Here is an 11,154-nt window from a genome sequence, read left to right on the forward strand (position 1 = left end):
TTAGCTCATCATGGGTCCCCAATATGTTTTTCCTCTACTTTACAGACTGACAGGGGTCACCAGTCCACAGACTTAGTATCTCCTTGTGCTGTGATGTTTCAGCGTGGGAACCAGGAGAGTTATAGGCACCAATGCTTGGAGGACGGAGGACGGAGGACGGATTCAAGATGGTTCTGACTGGAACTTTCACCTTTGTGCTGGTATCCTCCTGTCCCTCGGTGTGATGAGCAAATTCAAGTGATGACAATTTCCTGAATGTCTGAAAATGCTACATATGCAATGAATTAAATTTTTTGCACCTACACTATCCTTTGTATAAGGAAATGATATGGGTGCGATAGTCCTCATTTTGCTCTCGTCAGGTTCCCCACAGAGGGGACGCTTAGTGCTAGTTACAGCCGGACAGGCTAGAATTTATTTTATTGTTGCACCATTATTTTCTTCTCTAATAAATTACTATATTATTATTATAAATGATAAAACTATTTTGGACTTCTGGGGCCTGATAAATGAAGGCACGCCTACTGGGCGCAATGTGTGTTTGTTTTAAACGCACGTAAACCAGCTATACATATGATCGAATTCAACAAGGAGCGACAGTGAATAATATACGTGTGGTGATGAATTTGGGTGTAGGTCTGCTCTACTCTACTAGACAGGACACTGCAGGATACGTCCTATACATATGTGGACTATAAAGAACTCACAGCAAAAAATAAAACTATTTAATTAATGTCACCTGTTAATAATTTAGGCATTCATGATAAAAAAAAATAATAACAAAAATTTAAAACAATATTTTTTCTTTATTTTATTTCCATGAAATACATTTATTAGGATGTTATGAATGTCTACTGTGCATAAAATTTATTTTTACAGTTGGTCCTGCTTGCATACTCCTGTCCTAGCATACATCACATCACTAGTGACATCACTAGTAATCTGCACTTAGACTAGACCCCTAGCTGGAGCAAGAGATACGGCTGAGAAACAAGTACCCGAGAGATGCCCAGAGATTGGATTGGACGCTGCTGCGTGGGCTTGACATTGGCACAGCCTTACTGTACATTGAGTACGGGCATCCACCACATCCCTCTTCCCTGCCTCGTTCCCTCCCTGAAATCATAGACTGTAGTAAGTGGCTTTTGCACTCGAAGATTAATTGAACGTGGCTGCGTTCTGCATTTACCTTCCATGATGTATCAGGTCCCTGGTGTTTTATTCTGTCTGCTGCTGAGTGTGCCACAGACTTCCCCAGGAGACAATATCTGTACCTAGTGACAGATAATCACGTGTGTGTGTGTGTGTGTGTGTGTGTGTGTGTGTGTGTGTGTGTGTGTGTGTGTGTGTGTGTGTGTGTGTGTGTCTCTCACAAACAGATACTCTGTATGTACATTTACATTAATTGACCCATATATTTGTGTTTTTATGGAATTCACCATACGGGTGTATCTACCAGGGTACCAGGGGTAATAGTGGCCCCTGGCAGCTTTCTCCAGGGCCTCATGCTCCACTTTTACATAAATGACAGACAGGAGCCGTGGACAGGAAATGACAAGTGGTGACGACTGCCGCTTTCGCCGTCTCTCCATACCGTATCCGGAACTCCGGAACGGTTGTTTGAGCGCTCTCTAGTCAATGGGGGAGGTGGGAGCGACAGGAGGCTAAATACATAGGGCTGATTTATCAAACATTCCAATCAGATTGCAGCTATCATTTTGTAGACTGTGCGAGATAAATGATAGCTAGAATCTAATTGGTTGCTATGGGCAACACCTTCACTCTTCCTTTTCAGAAGGTACGATAAATCAACCCCGTATTCTCAAATGCCTCCAATTCTTATATATGAAACTATAGGAGCATTTTGGCTGTATGGGATATGTTTTCTATATTGATGCATTTAAGCTATATATAGGTATATTGGCAATTTGGATGCATGTGAGGCTATATTGTGGTATAAGTTTATGTAGGAGTGAGTGAGGCTATGGAGAGGTACCAGCCGTGTGGTGGCATGTCAGGGATAATAGAGATATAATGGCTATATGGTGGTGTGTGCGTTGCTATTTGGGACATATACTATCTGACTATACACAAGGAAGGGGTAGAACAGCGATAAGAATGTTTCTATAAAAAAATAAAAATAATTAGCAATAATACATATAGGGAATTATATAAAATGCACACTGAAAACATTTAATACATTTTGGTGCAAACCCAATGCAAAACATCACACAGCACATAAACGATTACATAACCGAATATGCCTTCAACGTTACATGGGTGCCGATCAGTTCCTCGTATTGTAATAATGATCAGCATGGGCCAGATACAAGGAATACCAGCAGATAGCGAGGGCTCAGGAACATCTCCAGATCAGAAAGGAACTAACAGTCCCAAATACAGGTTAATAATCACCCAGTCTGGGGATCTCACAAGTGATTGTGTGGGAGTCCTGGTGTTTGCTGACGTGTAACGCTGGAGTATCCTATTATTAATGGTGGCCACTGTTATACATGGCATTTCTACACTCTCGCTTATATATGTGCTCATGAAGTTCAAGTGACACTTTAACCAGAGCTATAATAACCGGTCTTGTATTCTGCACCACTGCTGCCAGGTCCTGATTAATAGAGATGCTCAGGTTTTCTGAAAACCGAACTCGCCTGAACTTAAGGGATCTGAGTAGGCTCGCGAGCCGGCTCATTACTTTCGCGCGTCCTCGGTTCTGAATCAAGGAAAAACGTCATTGTTGCGTTGTCGGATCTCACAGGCAGGGCCACCATCAGAAATCGTGGGGCCCAGTACAATGAAGCCTGGTCCTCTCTTCCATGAAGGGGGTCAGACTTAGACGATTGACAGGTAAGTAAAGGGGGCCCCAAAAAAAAAAAAAAAAATATATATATATATATATATAATATATACTTTATGTAAAAAAAAAAGAGATTATATGCATATATATATATATATATATTAGTATTAGGGGAGAGGGAGGGAGAGAAACACTTCAGACCTTAAGTAGTGAAACGCATCCACCAACAGGAAGTTCAGCATTTGGATCTTCCTGTTGGTGGATGCGTTCCACTGCGGAAGTTAAGGCTGGCGTCTTCGCTACTGTCTTCAGTCTGGCTGTTACAGTGACAGCCAGGCTGAAGATAGCGGGCCCCCTGGTAAGAATGTGCCGTCGGGACCCCTGGTGAGCCCGGGCCCGGTACAAGGGTACCCTCTGTACCCCCCTGATGACGGCGCTGTTCGCGGGCTTTGGATTCCATATGTACCTCCCTCCCCAGAAGATCCAGTGACATTGCTCACACAGAAACAGGGGTAGCAGTGTTCTTGTCACTCTCCAGTCTCCAGTGACATTGCTCACACAGAAACAGGGGTAGCAGTGTTCTTGTCACTCTCCAGTCTCCAGTGACATTGCTCACACAGAAACAGGGGTAGCAGTGTTCTTGTCACTCTCCAGTCTCCAGTGACATTGCTCACACAGAAACAGGGGTAGCAGTGTTCTTGTCACTCTCCAGTCTCCAGTGACATTGCTCACACAGAAACAAGGGTAGCAGTGTTCTTGTCACTCTCCAGTCTCCAGTGACATTGCTCACACAGAAACAGGGGTAGCAGTGTTCTTTTCCCTTTCCAGTCTCCCATGCCATTGCTCAGTGCCATTGCTCACACAGAAACAGGAGGGATAGCAGTGTTCTTGTCACTCTCCAGTCTCCAGTGACATTGCTCAGTGCCATTGCTCACACAGAAACAGGAGGGGTAGCAGTGTTCTTGTCACTCTCCAGTCTCCAGTGACATTGCTCAGTGCCATTGCTCACACAGAAACAGGAGGGGTAGCAGTGTTCTTGTCACTCTCCAGTCTCCAGTGACATTGCTCAGTGACATTGCTTACACAGAAACAGGGGTAGCAGTGTTCTTGTCACTCTCCAGTCTCCAGTGACATTGCTTACACAGAAACAGGGGTAGCAGTGTTCTTGTCACTCTCCAGTCTCCAGTGCCATTGCTCAGTGCCATTGCTCACACAGAAACAGGAGGGGTAGCAGTGTTCTTGTCACTCTCCAGTCTCCAGTGCCATTGCTCAGTGCCATTGCTCACACAGAAACAGAAGGGGTAGCAGTGTTCTTGTCACTTGACAAAAATTGACTGGAAATGATTGGAAATTAATGTTATTGAGGTTAATAATAATATAGGGATTAAAAAAAAAAGAAGAGCCAAATTATGTGATTTTTTAAAAAAAAATAAAAAAATAGGGAACCAAAACCAAAACACGGGGGTCAGTGAACATTTCTACTGATTAAGGGTTCAGGCCACCCTAGGCTAATACGCTCATAGTGCTTCCTCACCTTCCCCCTTCCGCCATCTTTGTCTCTCCTACTCGCTTTTCCTCAGGCGCCATTACCATGCCTTTACCATGGGAGTACGTCAAGATTTAACCCTTACTACATTTTTCTTTCATGTTTTGTTTTTACTTTGGTTCTCTTATATTTTAAAATTAAATTTAGTTCATGCCTCTCCCTCTCGTAATTTTGTGACCCACAAAAAAACTTCCGCCCTAGGCTGCAGCCTATTGGATAATCAGGCACTGTCTCCTGTTGCTAGAGTCTTTTCTGACGCATTTTGCATGTTAGAATAGGATTTCTGAGACACTTCGGTACTGAAAGGGGCTCCCGCCTCCTCATTAACTAATTTATTAAAAACCAATCGTGCTCAAACAGGGTGACTGATGGTTGTATATCTAACACAAAACACTAAGATCTATTGTTTATATAATACAAACTTATGTGCAGACATAATTAATATAAAGAATCTTTTTCTTTCGTTATAATAAAGCCAATTCTTTATACACATATTAATGAAACAGTTTCGGTAAAAAAACAAGGCATCATCCAATCAGACCAGCGACACGCCAAATCAGCTGCTACAACTAATTCAAGTGATAATAAGTGTAAAATACATAGGTTGGCATCAAGTAAACATAAGTAAACCATAAAATATTAATCTAAGGAAATAATCTATAATCTATGTAAGATACAGTGAGATCTTATCTAATTTAAAATGTCATAAATTACAGTGCTACAAATGTAACAAGTAAACTACATAGAACAAACCAGCGGTGCACTAAATCCACTGGTATTAGCGATTCCTATAATCATCAGCGTAAATTCATTTGTAAGAGGTTTGAGGCACCAGGAACACATAAACAAGATAGCATTAAACTAAGGTTTTACTCTCACATATTCTATTTGACCTGTGATCCCATAAGTTACGATGCTACATGTATTAGCCGCTATTTCGGACTCTAGTACGTATAGACGTACCAAGAGGTCAGAGACAACAGGCCAATACCTATAACATAGAATGTAGGTGTGGTAACAGGGGTAGTCAGCATATTGATGCTGCCTAGACCGACAACACTTACCACGACATGATGATTCCGAAGGGCTCCTTAGCTTTCAACAGTGGTCGTCATTGGGGATCGTCGCTAAGGAGCCCTTCAGAATCATCATGTTGTGGTAAGTGTTGTCGGTGTAGTCAGCATCGATACTCTGACTACCACCGATATAGGGGATATCAGAGGGAATATTCAACATAAGGACACAGGTCAGAAAGCCCGTTACCAGAACAATATGCGGAATTAACCAAATGAAATGAGATGAATTGAAACTGTTCAAATTTTTAAAGAGAAAAGAAAAAGTTACAAAAATTATATACATAAAAATATCAAATACATCCTTAATAATTGCCATGGACCTAGTCCGTCAGGTAAGAGGCGTTATAGCGTAGGCCGGGGACAGTAAGGACATGTGCAAGCAGTTAGATACAGATCATCATCATCATCATCATTTTATTTATATAGCGCCACTAATTCCGCAGCGCTGTACAGAGAACTCATTCACATCAGTCCCTGCCCCATTGGAGCTTACAGTCTAAATTCCCTAATATAGACACACACTCACACACAGACACAGACAGACAGAGAGTGAAACAAACAGACAAAGAGGGAGATAGACAGACAGAGGGAGAGACTAGGGTCAATTTTGATAGCAGCCAATTAACCTACCAGTATGTTTTTGGAGTGTGGGAGGAAACCGCAGTACCCGGAGGAAACCCATGCAAACACGGAGAGAACATACAAACTCCACACAGATAAGGCCATGGTCGGGAATCCAACTCATGACCCCAGTGCTGTGAGGCAGAAGTGCTAACCACTAGGCCACTGTGCTTCCCAGGACACTGATTCATATACTATTCATTTAGTCAATTGTCATTTTACATTCATTTTGATTATTACATTAGTTACCTTATGATAATATAACTAACCACATTCACAAATTGAGTCATTTACATAAATTAGCGCAGGTTCTTTACAGACGCACATATGCCGGCCCAAGCTGTGTATTTTGCGGGAGGCTAACACCAGGTACAAATAGCGGATTGTGATGATGACTGTCACCAGCAACAGTGATTGGCTGTTGGCGAATGCTCCGTTGATGCTGATAGGTGCTTTTTTCGTTTCATGTGCTTCCGTGGGCGTGTCTTAGGAAAATTTTTACTACGTATGCGAGATAGGGAGATTTTTGCAGTATTGTTCATGCCTTATAGTGAATAGGGCTTTTGCATACACAACAAATGGTTATAATCATGGCCGTAAGTGTATGAGACGCATGCCTACTATAATCCAGTACCATACGCTACTGGTGCATTTGAATCTTGCGATAGTTGCAGCTTTGCACATGCCCACAGTTGTGGCTTTTTTTATTGAATGCAATTTGCGCCTGAGATTTGGGGAACGATATAAATGGTTTGATTCCGATCAGTTGCAAACCTTCTGAACTACCTTGATGTAGTTCTGAAAAATGTTTCCGGATGATTGCAAATATTCCGTCTGTGTTCTCGGAAACGCCCTTTCAACATTCTGGTCGTCCTGCCAACGTATTGTAGTTTGTCCGGGCATTGGAAAACATACACAACATAAGTAGATCCGCAGTTAATAATAAAACTAATGCCTATAACAAAACTAATCTTCCGTGAAAAGGGCATTACCTCAGACACGCTGTTTACAATAAAACCACAAGTTAAACAAACTGACTGGTGGCAGCGATAGCAACAAGGTGCTTTATGGGTATCCATGTTTTTCTGTCGACTGTCCAATTGACCTTAATTTACTAGGAGACAAATTAAGTGTACAAATTAAGAGAACATTAGATTTATTGTTTTAATTAAAGCAGAATTCCCACATAGAAGAATGTTTTTCTTCATTCATTTTTCTAAGCTCTCTTCCTACAAATCATTATCTCCTTTTCAAAAGCGTTCTGGCTGCCAGGATACAGTCTGCTACACAAACACAAGCTCACAGCTCTCAGTATGTCATGTGATGTAAGAGGGCTGAGAAGGAGAATGTTTCTGAGCAGACAGAGTTCAGAGGGACGTTCAAAAGCCTCTCTACTCACTACATCATGTGCCAAGTGACTGTGGTTGCCACGGTAGTCCAGAATCATAAATCATTAGTAGCAGCCTGAAGAAAAACAAAACAAAATGGTAAATACCAGCATTCTTGGTATTGCCTGTCACAGTGATTTAAGTTCAAAAACACTTCTAATATATATGATGGGATGGCTGCTTTAATATAACTTTTTTAGAAACACTGCTAACGCTGTTCTATCCATTTATTCATTATTATTATTGTTGTATTCAATAACTAAGGAATACCAGCAGTACCCCTATGAACGGAAGCTCAACATTTTTCTTAATATTTAATGTTTTTTTTAGTTTTTAGCAATTTTTAGCACCCAAAACATTGTTGTTTGATATTGGCTGTCTGCATATGTGGCTATATTGAGGTATCCTATGTGGTGGCGTGGGAGGAATATTGGCTACATGGGTGTACTTGAGGCTACATGGAGGTATATTAGCTATTGTAGCGTTACATCGTCTTGGCCCCACCCCCTGGTGACGGCAGGGGAGGTCACCAGGGGGGTCTTCAGTGTAGTGAGGCCAATGCCTCACTCACATAGGGCGCCAGTGATGCGGACAGTCGCGTAACGGGGAGGGAGGGGAGCGGACCTTAGCCGTACGGCACAAAAGTGCCAGCAGGGCCGCCATCAGGGGGGTACGGCCAGTACTGATGTGAGGGGCCCGGACAGACTAGGGGGCCCAGACTCCGTCTGTCTGGACTCCCTGGACTATTCGGGCCCCTCAGTTACCGACCGTGCTGTCCCTTTTTCTTCTATGTGATGCTGCAGCTCCGCCTCCCAGGCTCTGATATGCTGGTGATGTCATCACTGTGCACCACGCTCCCAGTGTATCAGTGACCGGGAGCTGCTGCATTGTGGAGGAGAAGATAAGTTAATTAGGTATTCATTTTTTTTGAGGGGGGAGAGGGAGAGCCCAGGGGACCTTAACTGTGGAAGGAGGGGGAGGGAGAGGGGGACCTTAACTGTGGAAGGAGGGGGAGGGAGAGGGGGACCTTAACTGTGGATGGGGGGGAGGGAGAGGGGGACCTTAACTGTGGATGGGGGGAGGGAGAGGGGGACCTTAACTGTGGATGGGGGGAGGGAGAGGGGGACCTTAACTGTGGATGGGGGGGGAGGGAGAGGGGGACCTTAACTGTGGAGGGGGGCCTTAACTGTGGAGGGGGGGGAGAGGGGGGACCTTAACTGTGGAGGGGGGGGGAAGGAGAGGGAGACCTTAACTGTGGATGGGGGGGAGGGAGAGGGGGACCTTAACTGTGGAGGGGGGGGGAGGGAGAGGGGGACCTTAACTGTGGAGGGGGGGGAGGGAGAGGGGGACCTTAACTGTGGAGGGGGGGGGACCTTAACTATGGAGAGGGGGGGAGGGAGAGGGAGGCCTAAACTGTGGAGGGGGGCCTTAACTGTGGAGGGGGGGGGAGAGGGGGACCTTAACTGTGGATGGGGGGAGGGAGAGGGGGACCTTAACTTTGGATGGGGGGGAGGGAGAGGTGGACCTTAACTGTGGAGGGGGGGGAGGGAGAGGGGGGCCTTAACTATGGAGAGGGGGGGGAGAGGGGGGCCTTAACTGTGGAGGGTAGGGATAGGGAGAGGGGGGGCCTTAACTGTGAGGAGGGGGAGGAGAGGGAGAGGGGGACCTTCACAGTGATTGAGGGGGAGAGGGGGACATTAACTGTGATTTGTGGGGAGAAGATGGGGGCATTAACTGTGGGAGGGAGGGGGACATTAACTGTGCTTGCGGGGAAGGGAGAGGGGGGACATTAACTGTGATTGCGGGGAGAGGGGGTCATTTACTTTGGGGGGAGGGAAACACTTACTGTGATGAGGGAGTGGGGGGAATGTACTGTGATGAGGGACAGGGGGCGCATGTATGGTGAAGAGGGAGGGGGGCATATGTATGGGGAGGGGGGGTCCTGCCAGATTAATTAGTACTTGGCCCCACAGTTTGATGGCAGCCCTGAGGGCCAGCGTTGGCTATTTGAGCCTCATGTGGCGGACCTTAACTGTGGATGGGGGGGAGGGAGAGGGGGGGCCTTAACTATGGAGAGGGGGGGGAGAGGGGGGCCTTAACTGTGGAGGGTAGGGATAGGGAGAGGGGGGCCTTAACTGTGAGGAGGGGGAGGAGAGGGAGAGGGGGACCTTTACAGTGATTGAGGGGGAGAGGGGGACATTAACTGTGATTTGTGGGGAGGAGATGGGGGCATTAACTGTGCTTGCGGGGAAGGGAGAGGGGGGACATTAACTGTGATTGCGGGGAGAGGGGGTCATTTACTTTGGGGGGAGGGAAACACTTACTGTGATGAGGGAGTGGGGGGAATGTACTGTGATGAGGGACAGGGGGCGCATGTATGGTGAAGAGGGAGGGGGGCAAATGTATGGGGAGGGGGGGTCCTGCCAGATTAATTAGTACTTGGCCCCACAGTTTGATGGCAGCCCTGAGGGCCAGCGTTGGCTATTTGAGCCTCATGTGGGGGACCAGAGTCTATAAAGACTCTGTTTCCCACAATTAAGGAGGAGTGTGGCCATATTGCTGAGGACCCAGGACAGATGAGCAGGAGGTCCCGGGTTCCCCTGGCGTTTGGGAAGGGGGGTGCTCGGGTCATGACATGAGACACCAGCGCCAATTATCCCCTGGAGGAGTAATAGAAAGGGACAAGAGAACCCCATTATTTAGTTAAGTCCCCCATAGAGAGAGGGGGTGCTGCAATGGAAGCCATAGGGCCACAGAAGCATGACTCCTTCAGGGAGTCTACACCCCCAACGTTTCAGGACCACCGTAGAGAGAGGAGTGTGCATGGTGGGTGCCGCGGGGGCACATTAAGAACCCTAAAAAGGGGGTGCCCAGGGACAGGTGCTCCCCATAGTTTGAGGGTAGCCCATCATGTAGCTGTAATGAGCCATAATGTAAAGAGACACAGAAAAGGACCAGCAGGGGATCCTCAACCTTCAGGGGTACCACAGAAACAACAACACCACAGCAGACATAGGATGGCACTACAGGGAGAAAGGCAGCGAGAGCCTGAGAGCCCCTCCCTATAGGTACCCCATGGAGCAGCCCATACCGTGAGGGAAGGGGGGTTGTGTCGCAACTAGAATGGAGGCTGGAGACTGAGGAGTCCCTGGAGAGTGGGGTGGAAGCGCTGAGGACTTGTAATTGTGTGACTGCATAGCTGCAACTTGGTGAGATTGAATGTTTTGAAGAGCCTGAGTCATGCACCTGTGGTCTGTGACTGTGGAACTACTGATCCCAGCAGCAGCAGCTGGTATGTATTATGCTGTGAGTCTATAAACACTGTGCTGGAGGGTGATATAAGGACACAGCAATAACATCTGATGAAGAAAATGTGCAAGAGGGGAAGGAGTTTCAAAATATATGTTATTTGCAACCATTATGCTTCCCTGTGCTGGAGACAGAGGAAATGTAATAATATTTTTTTAACTGAGATGAACTAATGGACAGAATTATTTGCACTACGCAACGCACACACGGGTGTTCAAGGACCGCATGTAATTGCAGATTACGCCGCCAGGGGCACCCTGCACATTGGCTACATGGAAGTATTCTTTTCAGACAACATCCTAATTTATCCAAACCCCAGCCTAATGTGATGAGTGGCCACACCTGAAAATACGTTGACCCACCGATATGTTGGCAATATATATATAAATAAATGATGATGATGAT

Source organism: Mixophyes fleayi, chromosome 4 (assembly GCF_038048845.1).
Source record: "Mixophyes fleayi isolate aMixFle1 chromosome 4, aMixFle1.hap1, whole genome shotgun sequence".
NCBI classification, from domain to species: Eukaryota; Metazoa; Chordata; class Amphibia; order Anura; family Limnodynastidae; genus Mixophyes; species Mixophyes fleayi.